Genomic DNA, 11,572 nt, shown 5'->3' on the forward strand with positions numbered 1-11,572 from the left:
AGGAGACCAATGTTACATGCAATGGCTTTACCACCTTAGTTACATTCATAAGGTTTCTCTCTTGTATGCATTCTTTATGTCATAGGAGATTACTATTATGTCAAAATGCTTTATCACATTGGTTACATTCATAAAGTTTCTATCCAGTGTGCTTCTTCTATGTACATGGATATTATTATGGCACGCAAACTTTTTCACACATTGGTTATATTCATAGGGTTTCACTGCAATTAGTGTTCTTGTTCAAGATAAGTCTTACATGAAAAGACTTCATGACATTAGTTATATTCATAAGGATTTTCTGCAACATGAATTTTTATGTCTTCGGAGAACACTGTTATCTGCAAAGGCTTTACCACATTGGTTACATTCATGAGGTTTCTCTCCAGTGTGAGTTCTTTTATGTATTAGGAGTTGACTGTTCTGTGAAAAGGCTTTACCACATTGGTTATATTCATAAGGTTTCTGTCCAGTGTGAGTTCTTTTATGTAGCAGGAGCTTACTGTTACACACAACGGCTTTACCACATTGGTTACATTCATAAGATTTCTCTCCAGTGTGAGTTCTTTTATGTTTTTGGAGACTACTGTTATCTGCAAAGGCTTTACCACATTGGTTACATTCATAAGGTTTCTCTCCAGTGTGAGTTCTTCTATGTATTAGTAGATGACTGTTACGTACAAAGGCTTTACCACATTGATTACATTCATAAGGTTTTTCTCCAGTGTGAGTTTCTTTATGTCTTAGGCGATCACTGTTAGATGCATAGGTTTTACCACATCGGCTACATTCATGAGGTTTCTCTCCTATATGTATCCTTTTATGTCTTAGGATATGACTTTTATGTGCAAAGGCATTACTATATAGGCCACATCCATAGTGATCTGCACCAGTATGCATACTTTTACATGTGTGGGGACTACTATGATGTGCAAAGACTTCATAGTGAATATCTTCAGGGAGTTTGTCTGCACAATGATTGTTTTCATACCTTGCATGTCTTCTATAACTTTGACAATGCTCTTCTATATTATGACTTTCCCAATTTTAGCCTATAGCAGTGAGGTTCCTGTAGGTCTCCAGCATTTCATCTTTGTACAGATTCCTCTGGGAAGGATCCAGCATAGACCACTCTTCTCGAGTGAAATTCACATGCACATCATTGTAGGTCAATGCTGTCTAAAATATCCACACACATCTGTATGATGAGCAGCTTGGTCCATGTTGGTGGAGTGAGAAGTGGAGTAATGTGAACTCTACTGCCTGTTTTTACATCACCTCCCCTTGTCAGGGCTGCCTTGCCTGGCCTCAATGGATGAAGATATGCTCAGTACTGATGTGACTTGATGTGTTACGATGGGTTGATACAGGGAGATGAGGGCTCCCCTTCTCATGTTGTGACTTTGGAACTCGCCTGTAATCCCCTCACAGCACACAGCAGCTGTGCTCAGACCACAGGACACCAACCATTCAATCCCGCTCAGCTACAGAGCGAACATGCAAGCCTTAATATAATTTTTCATTTATTATAATTTATTCACTTTGTATCCTAGCTGTAGCTCCATCCTCGTCCCGTCCCAATCCTGCCGCCCCTCCCTCCCTCATTTCTTCCCATGCCCCTTCCCCCCTCCACTGATAGTGGAGGACCTCCTCTCCTTCCATTTGACCCTAGCCTATCAGGTCTCATTAGGACTGTCTTTCATAGTCTTCCTCTGTGGCCTGATAAAGCTGCTCCCCCCTCAGGGGGAGGTGATCAAAGAGCCACTGAGTGGTAAGAACAAAATGACAGCCTACAGATTGGAAAAGGATCTTCAGTAACCCTATATCGGACAGAGGGCTAATATCCAGAATATATAAAGAACTCAAGAAGTTAAACACCAACAAACCAGGTAATCCAATTAAAAAATGGGGTACAGAGCTAATCAGAGAATTATCAATAGAAGAATACTGAATGGCAGTGAAAATTTAGTACAACTACTCATCTTTAGCTCCTGATTTTTAAGTGATTCCAATGATTTTGTGAAATCATTGAAGAAAAATATGGGTAAATGTACAAAGGTTCATCCTTGAGAGTTCACAACTGTGCAACATGTATATTATGTCGTATGTTCTTATGACCTTCTTGATCAAATTGGGTTCTTTTCTGGTCACTTTCCTCTTTAGGGGCTTAGCACAGGGTGGTACTGCAGCACGATTGGTATAAGGCTCTGTTTTCCAATTTGTTTTTGAAAGGAATTGAAACCTTTTAAAACTTTTTAAGGTCCCTGGGCTCCTGTGAGGGCATTCTGCACACACAGACCAGACAAAAACCACTTAGTCCCAGCACCTGTGAGCATGAACCTTCTGCTCCCTTCCTCTGTTCCTCTCCAGGGTTGAGGCTTCATTGTGTTTATCAATCTCTATCCATTTAAAACTTTTCCCCACAACTTTAAGCTTGGTAGAGTAAATCCTCTGTCTGCCTCTCCAATCACCTGGCCTCACAAGGTTGCCTAGCCTGCGGCCTGCCTGTTATGATTGCTTCTATCTCTTTTTATTCTTTCAGCAGCTATCTGGTATTACTTTAGACTGAAGTTGTTCTGGTTTGAATGTGTTTGTCAAAATGCTCATTTGCCAGCTGTTACAACTATCTTGGAGGCTGTGGAAGCTTAGGAGCTGAGAGTATATCTCTAGGAGTATGTAATGGTTACTTTTGTTGTTGTTGTTGTTGCTGCTGCTGTGATAAAATAGCAAGACCAAAAGCAACTTAAAGAAGAAAGTATGAATTCTGCTTGTGATTCCAGAGTGTTGAAGTCTGTAATGGTGGCAATTGCATAGCAGCAGAAACAGGAAGTTCCCTGATAACATGATCACAATATTATCTACACATAGGGCTGAAGTGAGGTGAAGCTATTCATTCCCAAAGAGTGTCAGCTGCTTTTCCTCCAGCATGGCTCCTATCCTCAAAGTTTCACAACCCTTCTTAGCCAATAACACCAACCAGAGATCACATCTTCAAGCACATGAGGTTTTGAGAAATATTTTAAATTCAAACCACCGTGAATGGGCCTTTGAAGGTCATACCCAGCTCGGTATTTCTGACACACTGTGATGCCAGGAGCTCTAGCCCCTGCTGACACAAACTCTGCCTTGCCTTCCACACTGTGATAGACCAAAGATCCTTGAAACACTGAACTGATTTTTTTTTCTCCTGCTGAGATGTTTCTCACAGGTTGAATTGCTCACAGCAATTTAACAGTAGCTAACACACAATCTTGAGAGCAAGCCACGAATGTTCAGTTTCTTTGGTATAGCATGAGAAATGTTCATAACAAATCTACATTTATTAAATGTCTTTCCACTCAGCTTTTCTTTTAGTTGTGATTAACAACAGGATAAGCAATGTAGATCTGCTGGTTCCTCACATCCTTGTAGGTGATATATGAGAGTCTCTCCCCTTCCTGCTACTTTTTCTTCCCACCAGCAGGAAGTGAGAAGCTTTGGCCTAACGTATGTTCCTACCAGAATTTAGCACTTTATCAGAGCCCCCAAGTCAACAAAACATACTGAAATTATGACTCCAAATAAACTTTTCCTGCTTAAAAGTTGATTTCCTGGGGTATTTTGTTACAGTGACAGAAAACTGAGGAACACACACAGCAATAGCAATAACTTGATTACCATCATTTTCTTAGTTCGGTTTTATGACTTTACCTGCCAAACAGCAACAACATATGTAAGCTGGAAGAAGCCAGTGCACAATGAGTTGGAGTCTAGAAAGAAAACTCTAGTATTTTGTGAGTAAAGCAAACTTGTGCACAGCCTGAACTTGTGGGAGAGAAACTATCCTAATGATATTCATGAACAGCAAATAAGTCTCTTCAGAGAAAGGAAAGGTGTTGGGGCCTGAACTTGTGAGAAACTCAGAAACATGAGAGACTGAGAACTTTTCTCACCAGTAACTACTCCTTCAAAGCAAGGAGAAATTATCTTCTGCGTAATTCATAGAAGCAGATGACAAGTTTAACCAAATTTTACTTGTCTGTTGGCAGTCGCCTTACTCTCTCTTTCCTTTATAAATCAATAATAAATTATAACTATGCAGATTCCCTTGATATGAAGAGGTTATATTGTTGAGCAATAGAAAAATATAATTTTTCATTGAATATATATTTTTTGCTGATATACACAGCTTTTTACAAATTATAATGTATTAAAATTACAAATTAATTATAAAAATACTGGAAAACCAAAGTGTATAGTTGGAAAATCGACTATGTACATACATTTATGTACACACACTAGGTGAAGTCAAGAGTCAGAAGACACAACAGTAACAGCAAAATCAACACAAATGATAGCTTAAGAATTCAAAAAGTAGCTAGTAAAGGCAAATGAGTAGATTCCAGTGGCAGAAGCAACATTAGATTTGGGCAAGTTATTCACTGAAAAGGTTAGAAAAGGAACAACTAAGAAGCTCTCAAGGAAAAGAAAAGTAGAAAACAATAAAAACAGCAAAAACTAATGAATCATAAAATAAGAAACATTGGGTAATGCTCTGTTTAAAGTAAAATATAACGCACAAAATTCGAACAAGAGTAATGACAGAGAAGCAGGGATCCACAATGAGGGAGAAAAAGGTGAGAAACTGTCACTTAATAGTTGATAACTTTGAACTTTAATCCTGTAAGTTTGATATCAGATGAAATCTAGTTCTATGTGAAATTATATTTAAAGAATAAATGGAAAACATAAATTAAATTATGATTTTTTTTTTTTATTTCTTTGGTGGTTCGTTTTTTTTTTTTTTTTTTTTCAAGACAGCATTTACTTATGTATCTCTGGCTTTTACAGGATATTTGATTCCATTGTAAGCCCCAAAACTGTGAACTGTAAGTCTTTGTTTTTTGTTTGGTGTGGTTGAGCCATAACAAACATCCTTAATCCAAGAACTTTCTGTTTATTGTAAAGAAGTGATTATTGTGTAGTTCAGCTGGCCCTAGCACACACCTTTAATCCTAGAGCTTTCTGTGCACAGGATTTAATAAACTTAACCCTAGATCAAGAGGCAGAGCAAGAAGCCCCCTGACAAGAATTAAAGAGTAGGAAGGACTTTGTGTTGATAGGTATTTAAGACAGTGTAGAGAATTAGAAGGGGCTTCAGCTCTTTGACTTTAGCTCTCTAGCTCTCTAGCTTTGGGGGCCTTTGACCTTGAGTTTTTTGGTCTGGGCTGTCAGCTGAACTAGTGAGCCTTTTGGGATATTTCCATCAGACCTGAGCTGAGAAGGATGCTCAGCTGGGTGCTTTCTCTGCCTTTATGAGCTAGCAGCTTTTTACCCCAGCATCTGGCTCCTGAGTCTTCATTGGCAAAATACAACAGTTGGGATTTTCATTTTTTAAAACAACACTTGGCTGTCCTGGACTCACCTGTAGACCAGGCTGGCCCCAAATTTACAGATATTCACATGCCTCTGCCTCCCTGAGTGCTGGGATTAAGTGTGTGTGTCACCACACCTGCCTTTTAGGATGGTTTTCATTTGAGGTTTTGGATTTCAGTTTTTATTAATTGACACACAAAATAACATATTTCCTTATATCATATTTATACAGATTTGTATTTTGGTGAATCTCATCTCTGGCTCCTCTCCTCCTCTTCCTCTTCCTGCCTCCCTTTCTCACTTGTTCCTTCTCTCCACTCACATTCCCCTTTATATTTTCACTTCAAATGTGTCCTATTCATTGCCACAGCCCTCTCATCACACCCTGTTTTCAATCTCATGATTCTCTTTTTGGTTTCATAACCTATATTCACACTTATTCCTCCATTAATACACAGAAATAATAGTAGTTAGGATCTTTATACTGGTGATAACACATACTATTTGACTTTCTTTAATCTTTCTGCATCTTAGATGTAAGCTTCAAAGAACTTTAAAGTGACAGATGTCTCATTTATTTTTCAAGAAATCCCAAATAATATAGAGTGGTCCAAAAGCTTACAACAAAGTTGTTTACTAGATTTCAGAAACAAACAATTCAGTGTAAAATAAATTTATAGGTAAAATTTGGGTGACTATAGTATTAAAACATTTAAAACTTTAAAATATTACTGTGGCAAACATATCATTTTCAAGAATCCAAGAAAAAACTGCATTATAACATATTTTATTATTTTTTTCTTTTACTTAAAATTTATTATTACTCTGCAATGAAAAATAAGGAAATCATGAAATTTGCAGGTAAATGGTGAGACCTGGAAAGGATCATCCTGAGTGAGCTGTCCCAGAAGCAGAAAGACACACACAGTATATATTCACTTATATAGACATATAACATAGGATAAACCTACTAAAATTGTACATCTAAAGAAACTAATCAAAAGAGAGGACCCTGACTAAAACGCTCAATCCCCATCCTGAAAGGCAAATAGGATGGACATCAGAAGAAGAAGAAAACAGGAAACAACCTAGTAACCTGCCACAGAGGGCCTCTGAAAGGCTCTGCCCTACAGACTATCAAAGCAGATGCTGAGACTTATGGCCAATTGTTGGGCAGAGTGCATGGAATCTTATGTAAGAAGTAGCAAATAGTAAGATCTGGAGAGGACAGGAACTCCACAAGGAGAGCAACAGAACCAAAAATTCTGAGCACAGGGGTCGTTCCTGAGACTGATACTCCAACCAAGGACTATGCATGGAGATAACCTGGAACCCCTGCACAGATGTAGCCCATGGCAGTTCAGTGTCCAAGTGGGTTCCATAGTAATGGGAAGAGGTTCTGCCTCTGACATAATCTGATTGGCCTGCTCTTTGATCACCTCTCCCTGAAGGGAGAGCAGCCTTACCAGGCCACAGAAGATGACAATGCAGCCACTCCTGATGTGATCTGATAGATCTTAGGATCAGAAGGAAGGAGAAAAAGACCTCCCCTATCAGTGGACTTGGGGAGGGGCATGTGTGAAGAAGGGGGAGGGAGGGTGGGTTTGGGAGGGGAGGAGGGAGCAGCTTATGGGGGATACAAAGTGAATAAAGTGTAATTTTAATAAAAAAAATTAAAAAATAAAAAAAAATTTTTCACATAATTTATTCTGATTATGGTTTCTCCTCCCTCTACTCCTCTTAGTTTCTCACTATTTCTCCTCCTGTTCGGATTCACACTTTTCTGTCTTTCATTACAAAGCAAATAAACTTCTAAGGAGTGTTAATAAAATAAAATAAGATTTTTAAGAAACATTGGAATAGGACAAAAACAAACAAACATAAGAAGGAGGAGGAGGAAAAGAGCCTAAGAAAAGGCACAGGAGGGCTGGAGAGATGACTTAGAGGTTAAGAGCACTGAGTGCTCTTCCAGAGGTCCTGAGTTCAATTCCCAGCAACCACATAGTGGCTCACAGCCATCTATCATAAGATTTGGTGCCTTCTTCTGGCCTGGAGGTCTCCATGCAGACAGGACATTGTCTACATAATAAATAAATAAATCTTAAAAAATAAAAAAGGCATATGAAATAGATATAAACACAGTCATCTACTAGTTGCACACACAAGAAGCCCATGAAAACACAAACCAGAAGCTATAATATATACAAAAAAGACCTGTGGGGTAAAAAAATAAAGAGGAAGATAGAAAAACAACAATAATAATTTAGATAGATAGGTAGATATAAAAAGATAATTTGAAAAAAATATAGAAAAAATGCAGAAGCCCAGACACAATATTATGAGACAAGGAGCCAGCAAAGATGTAGTGAGTTAGTTTTCTGTTTGCCATCTACTGCTGGTCCCCACTCCCCGAGAAACTAAATTTTCATTTGCAAGTGTTGATCAATTGGAGATAGCTTTTGTGTTAGCAATGTAGGTGTGTGTCTACTTCTTCTTTTACTGCTAGGGCCTCACCTGGTGCAGGCCCTTGCATGCTGCCTCAGTATCTGTGAGGTCATCTGTCTGGTGATGCTGTTAATTTAGAAGGCTTCATGTCCTTGCTGTCCTTTATTCCTTCTGGCTCTTACATTCTTTCCTCCTCCTCTTCCATAGGGTTCCCTGAGCCCTGAAGAGGGATATTAGATAGAGACACCTTAATTAGGGCTGAGTGTTCAAAGGTTTTTCACGCTCTACATATTGTCTGGCTGAGGGTCTCTGTATTTGTTTTCATCTGCTACAGGAGAAAGCTTCTCTGATGATGGCTGAGCAAAGCATGGATATGAGTATTGCAGAATGTCAATAGTGTCACTTTATTACTGCATTCCTTTAATATAGTAGTAATATTTGGTTTTACCCTAGGTCCTTGGGCTATCAAGTCTCAGGGTCTTGGTCACCCAGGCAATGTCAGGTATGGGTTCCTCTTACACAGTGGGTTTTAAGTCAAATCAGGTTCACAACACTACCATGGCATGCCTTGCAGGCAGGATACAATGGGAAATGGAAGCGTTTGTAGCCTAATTAATGTTTATGTTTCTCCTTTGGTAGCATGCAGAACACCTTCTGGTACCAAGAACATAGCTCATAAGGGTGAAGGCTATATCAAGGCACCAGCTTGCTTTTTCCATGTTCAATGAGTTGTGTTTGTTTTATCTTCAGCCATAGGGTATTGCTCTCAGTTTCTGGAGAGCAGCCTATAGCCTGGGCAATAGTCTGGGTTATTTGGTGATTCCCATAGGATCACTTTGCCCAACATCTCAATTATATGCAACCCAAATCCGGTACAGGAAACTTCATTTGGTGACAGGAATTGCCCAGTTGGGACTCTTTTACTCCCATTATTAGTCAAGATCATTCATATTGCCTTCATATATGTGTATATTTTAGAAAGTTTCTACTGTTTTAGGTTTCCATGCTACCCTTCAAGTGGCCTTTAACTTTAGGAGTCTCTTCCCATATTTTCTTCCTCATTCCTGTTTTCATGCCCCTTCCCTGCTTGATCTTCCCATTTTGACCCATACCTCATTCAACCATAATTATCTATTCTCTTTTCTTTTTCTAAAATATCTATCTGTTTGCTCCCCAGCTCCCAGTCCCTTACTCTATACTTAAACTCTGTGGTTCTATGGACTGTAGACTGCTTAATATTGACATAGTGGCTAATATTTACATATAATGAATACATAACATATATGTCTCTTTGAGTCTGGGTTACCACAGTTGGAATAATTTTTATTGCTATTTATTTCCCAGTAAATTCATTGGTTTTATTTTATTTTTGAGTAATATTGTATTGTATAAATGTAACACAATTTTCTTTATCTATCCATCTGTTGCAGGACATCTAAGTTGTTTTCAATGTTGGGTTATCTGGAATAGTGAAGCAATGAACACGGTTGTGCAAGCGTCTGTGTGGTAGGATCAAGAATCATTTGGGTACATGCTCCTGAGAAGTATAACTGGATTTTGAGTTAGACCAACTCCCATCTTCCTGAGGAACTGCCACACTGATTTCCATCTCAATTTCACCAGCAAGGGATGATTATTCCCCTTACTCCACATGCTCACTAACGTGAGCTCTCATTTGTTTACTGATCTTAGCCATTTTGATGGTGTAAGGTGAAATCTCAAAATAGTTTTGATTTGCAGTCCCCTGATGACTAAGGATGTTGAATAGTTGAATAGTTCTTTCAGTGTTTCTCAACCATTTGACATTTCTCTTTTGAGAATTCTCTTTTTAAATGTGTACTTCATTTTTTAATTGTGTGATTTGATTTCTTGATACCCAGTTTTTTTATATATGAACTCTTTATATATTTTAGAAATTAACGTTGGTAACGATGTGTAGTTGGTAAAACTCATTTTCCATTTGTAGACTGTCACTTTGTCTAAATGATGGTGTCCTTTATCATTTGGTTTTTCAGGCTCATGAGATACAATTTATTAATTGGAAAAACATATTCTCTTATATTGGGAAGTTTGAATATAGACCTGAAGTGGCAACAAATGCACCTAGTGTTTATCTAATGGGTATAAATAGATTAGTTCTGATAAAGTTTGTTATAGGATGTTTGCCATTACTTTAAAATGAATAGATCTGTTTTAGGAAAGTCATACAGATTGGCAGTTTATCTGTATACTAATAACTCTTGAAGCCTACTAGACAAACTCTATGATTAATAATCAAATATTTATTAGAGTATTGTTGTTTAGTTGATTGCTGTGTTTGGAGGTGAATAGTTTTGTCAAGAAAGGCTTCAACTGAGTGGAAGCAGAGAGTGTGTCAGAACACTCAAAGGAAATACAGGATCGTCTTCATGTTTAACTTGGATTAGATCATGCAATGTTCTCTTCATGATGGATACTGTCCAAAGGTGGTGATAGGGCTTGGGGAGGGGTAGCACAGAGGGCTAAGTGCTTGCTATGTAAACCTGAGGACCCATGTTCAAATCCCAAAACCCATATAAAAGCTGAAAACAGTAACATATACATCTGTAATCTCAGTGTTCCACCAGGAAGATGGAAAAAAGGGAGTCCTCAGATATTCATGAGCCCTGATCCTCCTAGCCCAACCTAGCCCAGCATACATAGCATGCATAGAAGTTAACAAAAGATTTCATCTCAAGCAAAATAAAAGTCAAAGAATGACACTCAAAGTTGTCCTCTAACTACACACATCCACAGTAGCAAGTACAAACACACACTCCACAGACTTGTTTTTTAAATGGTGGCAACTTAGTGATTGCCTACTGAGTGTCATGGAGAATAAGACAAGATTTAAAGTTCAAGAGGTTTTCTGGGAGGTTTTTTTTCTAGGGCATGCACAGTGATCTATGTGAAAACAGTTAATCACTGGGACTTGTGATTGGCTCCATCATGGCCAAGGCAGACACCCAGAATCAGTGGTTCTGCAATCAGCTCAGTGACTTAGAGTCTGGGTATTTGCCAAACATATATTTTCTATTTCTGCTTGATGATCACTATATCTATGTACCTATTCTTGGATAACAGATGATAAAGTCATTTTGTGATGATTTTTCAGTGCCTTTTCCGTAGTGGAATTGCTTTGGTTCTGTGGGTTTGACCATATGTTTTAGAGCACATGCATACCATCTGAAATATATCCTTGCATGTCTCTCTTGCCTGTTTCTATATATTGAAACTTTTAGGACTTTTCTTTCCAGGCCCTGGTCAAGTGACTGTGACATCATCTCCCATCTCAAACCTTGTGAACCAAATTCCCTGTGTACTTCAGGGATCTCAGCCCCACTTCTGGGAAGCCTCTCCATGTCTCTGTTCACACAGAAGCAGCTGACACAACCCTTTGGGCTAGCAGAGTTACTGTCATGATATGAGGGTTTCCCAGCACCAGAACATCTTCCCAGGCCATTGCTGAGAACCCTTCAGTCGTTGGGCTGCCACCTTGTTCCAGAAACTCTTTTTGGCCCTTGTACCATGTGGGGCAGCCGAGAGTGAACCCGCCAACCCCCTTCACCTTCATACTGAAGTCCACAGCCAGTATCAACTATATCACAGTAGGACTCCCAGAAGCTGAGATCAAGTTATTGTTAGAAATGCCAGGACCTTACCAGGAAACATGCATGCACAATAAAGAGAAAAGAAGAAAGAAATAAGTGTTGTGGATATAAACATGTTTTTGTTTTAATCCCACGTGTGGGAT

The 11,572-nt window shown here is 38.7% G+C and overlaps 1 pseudogene; it reads right to left on the minus strand.

Annotated features, from left to right (window-relative positions):
- Positions 1-247: 247 nt before the first annotated feature.
- LOC129668615 (zinc finger protein 120-like) lies at positions 248-1,086 on the minus strand (annotated as a pseudogene).
- Positions 1,087-11,572: the final 10,486 nt, after the last annotated feature.

The sequence above is a fragment of the Psammomys obesus genome, unplaced genomic scaffold (genome assembly GCF_907164565.1).
Source record: "Psammomys obesus unplaced genomic scaffold, mPsaObe1.curated_primary_1811, whole genome shotgun sequence".
NCBI lineage: Eukaryota > Metazoa > Chordata > Mammalia > Rodentia > Muridae > Psammomys > Psammomys obesus.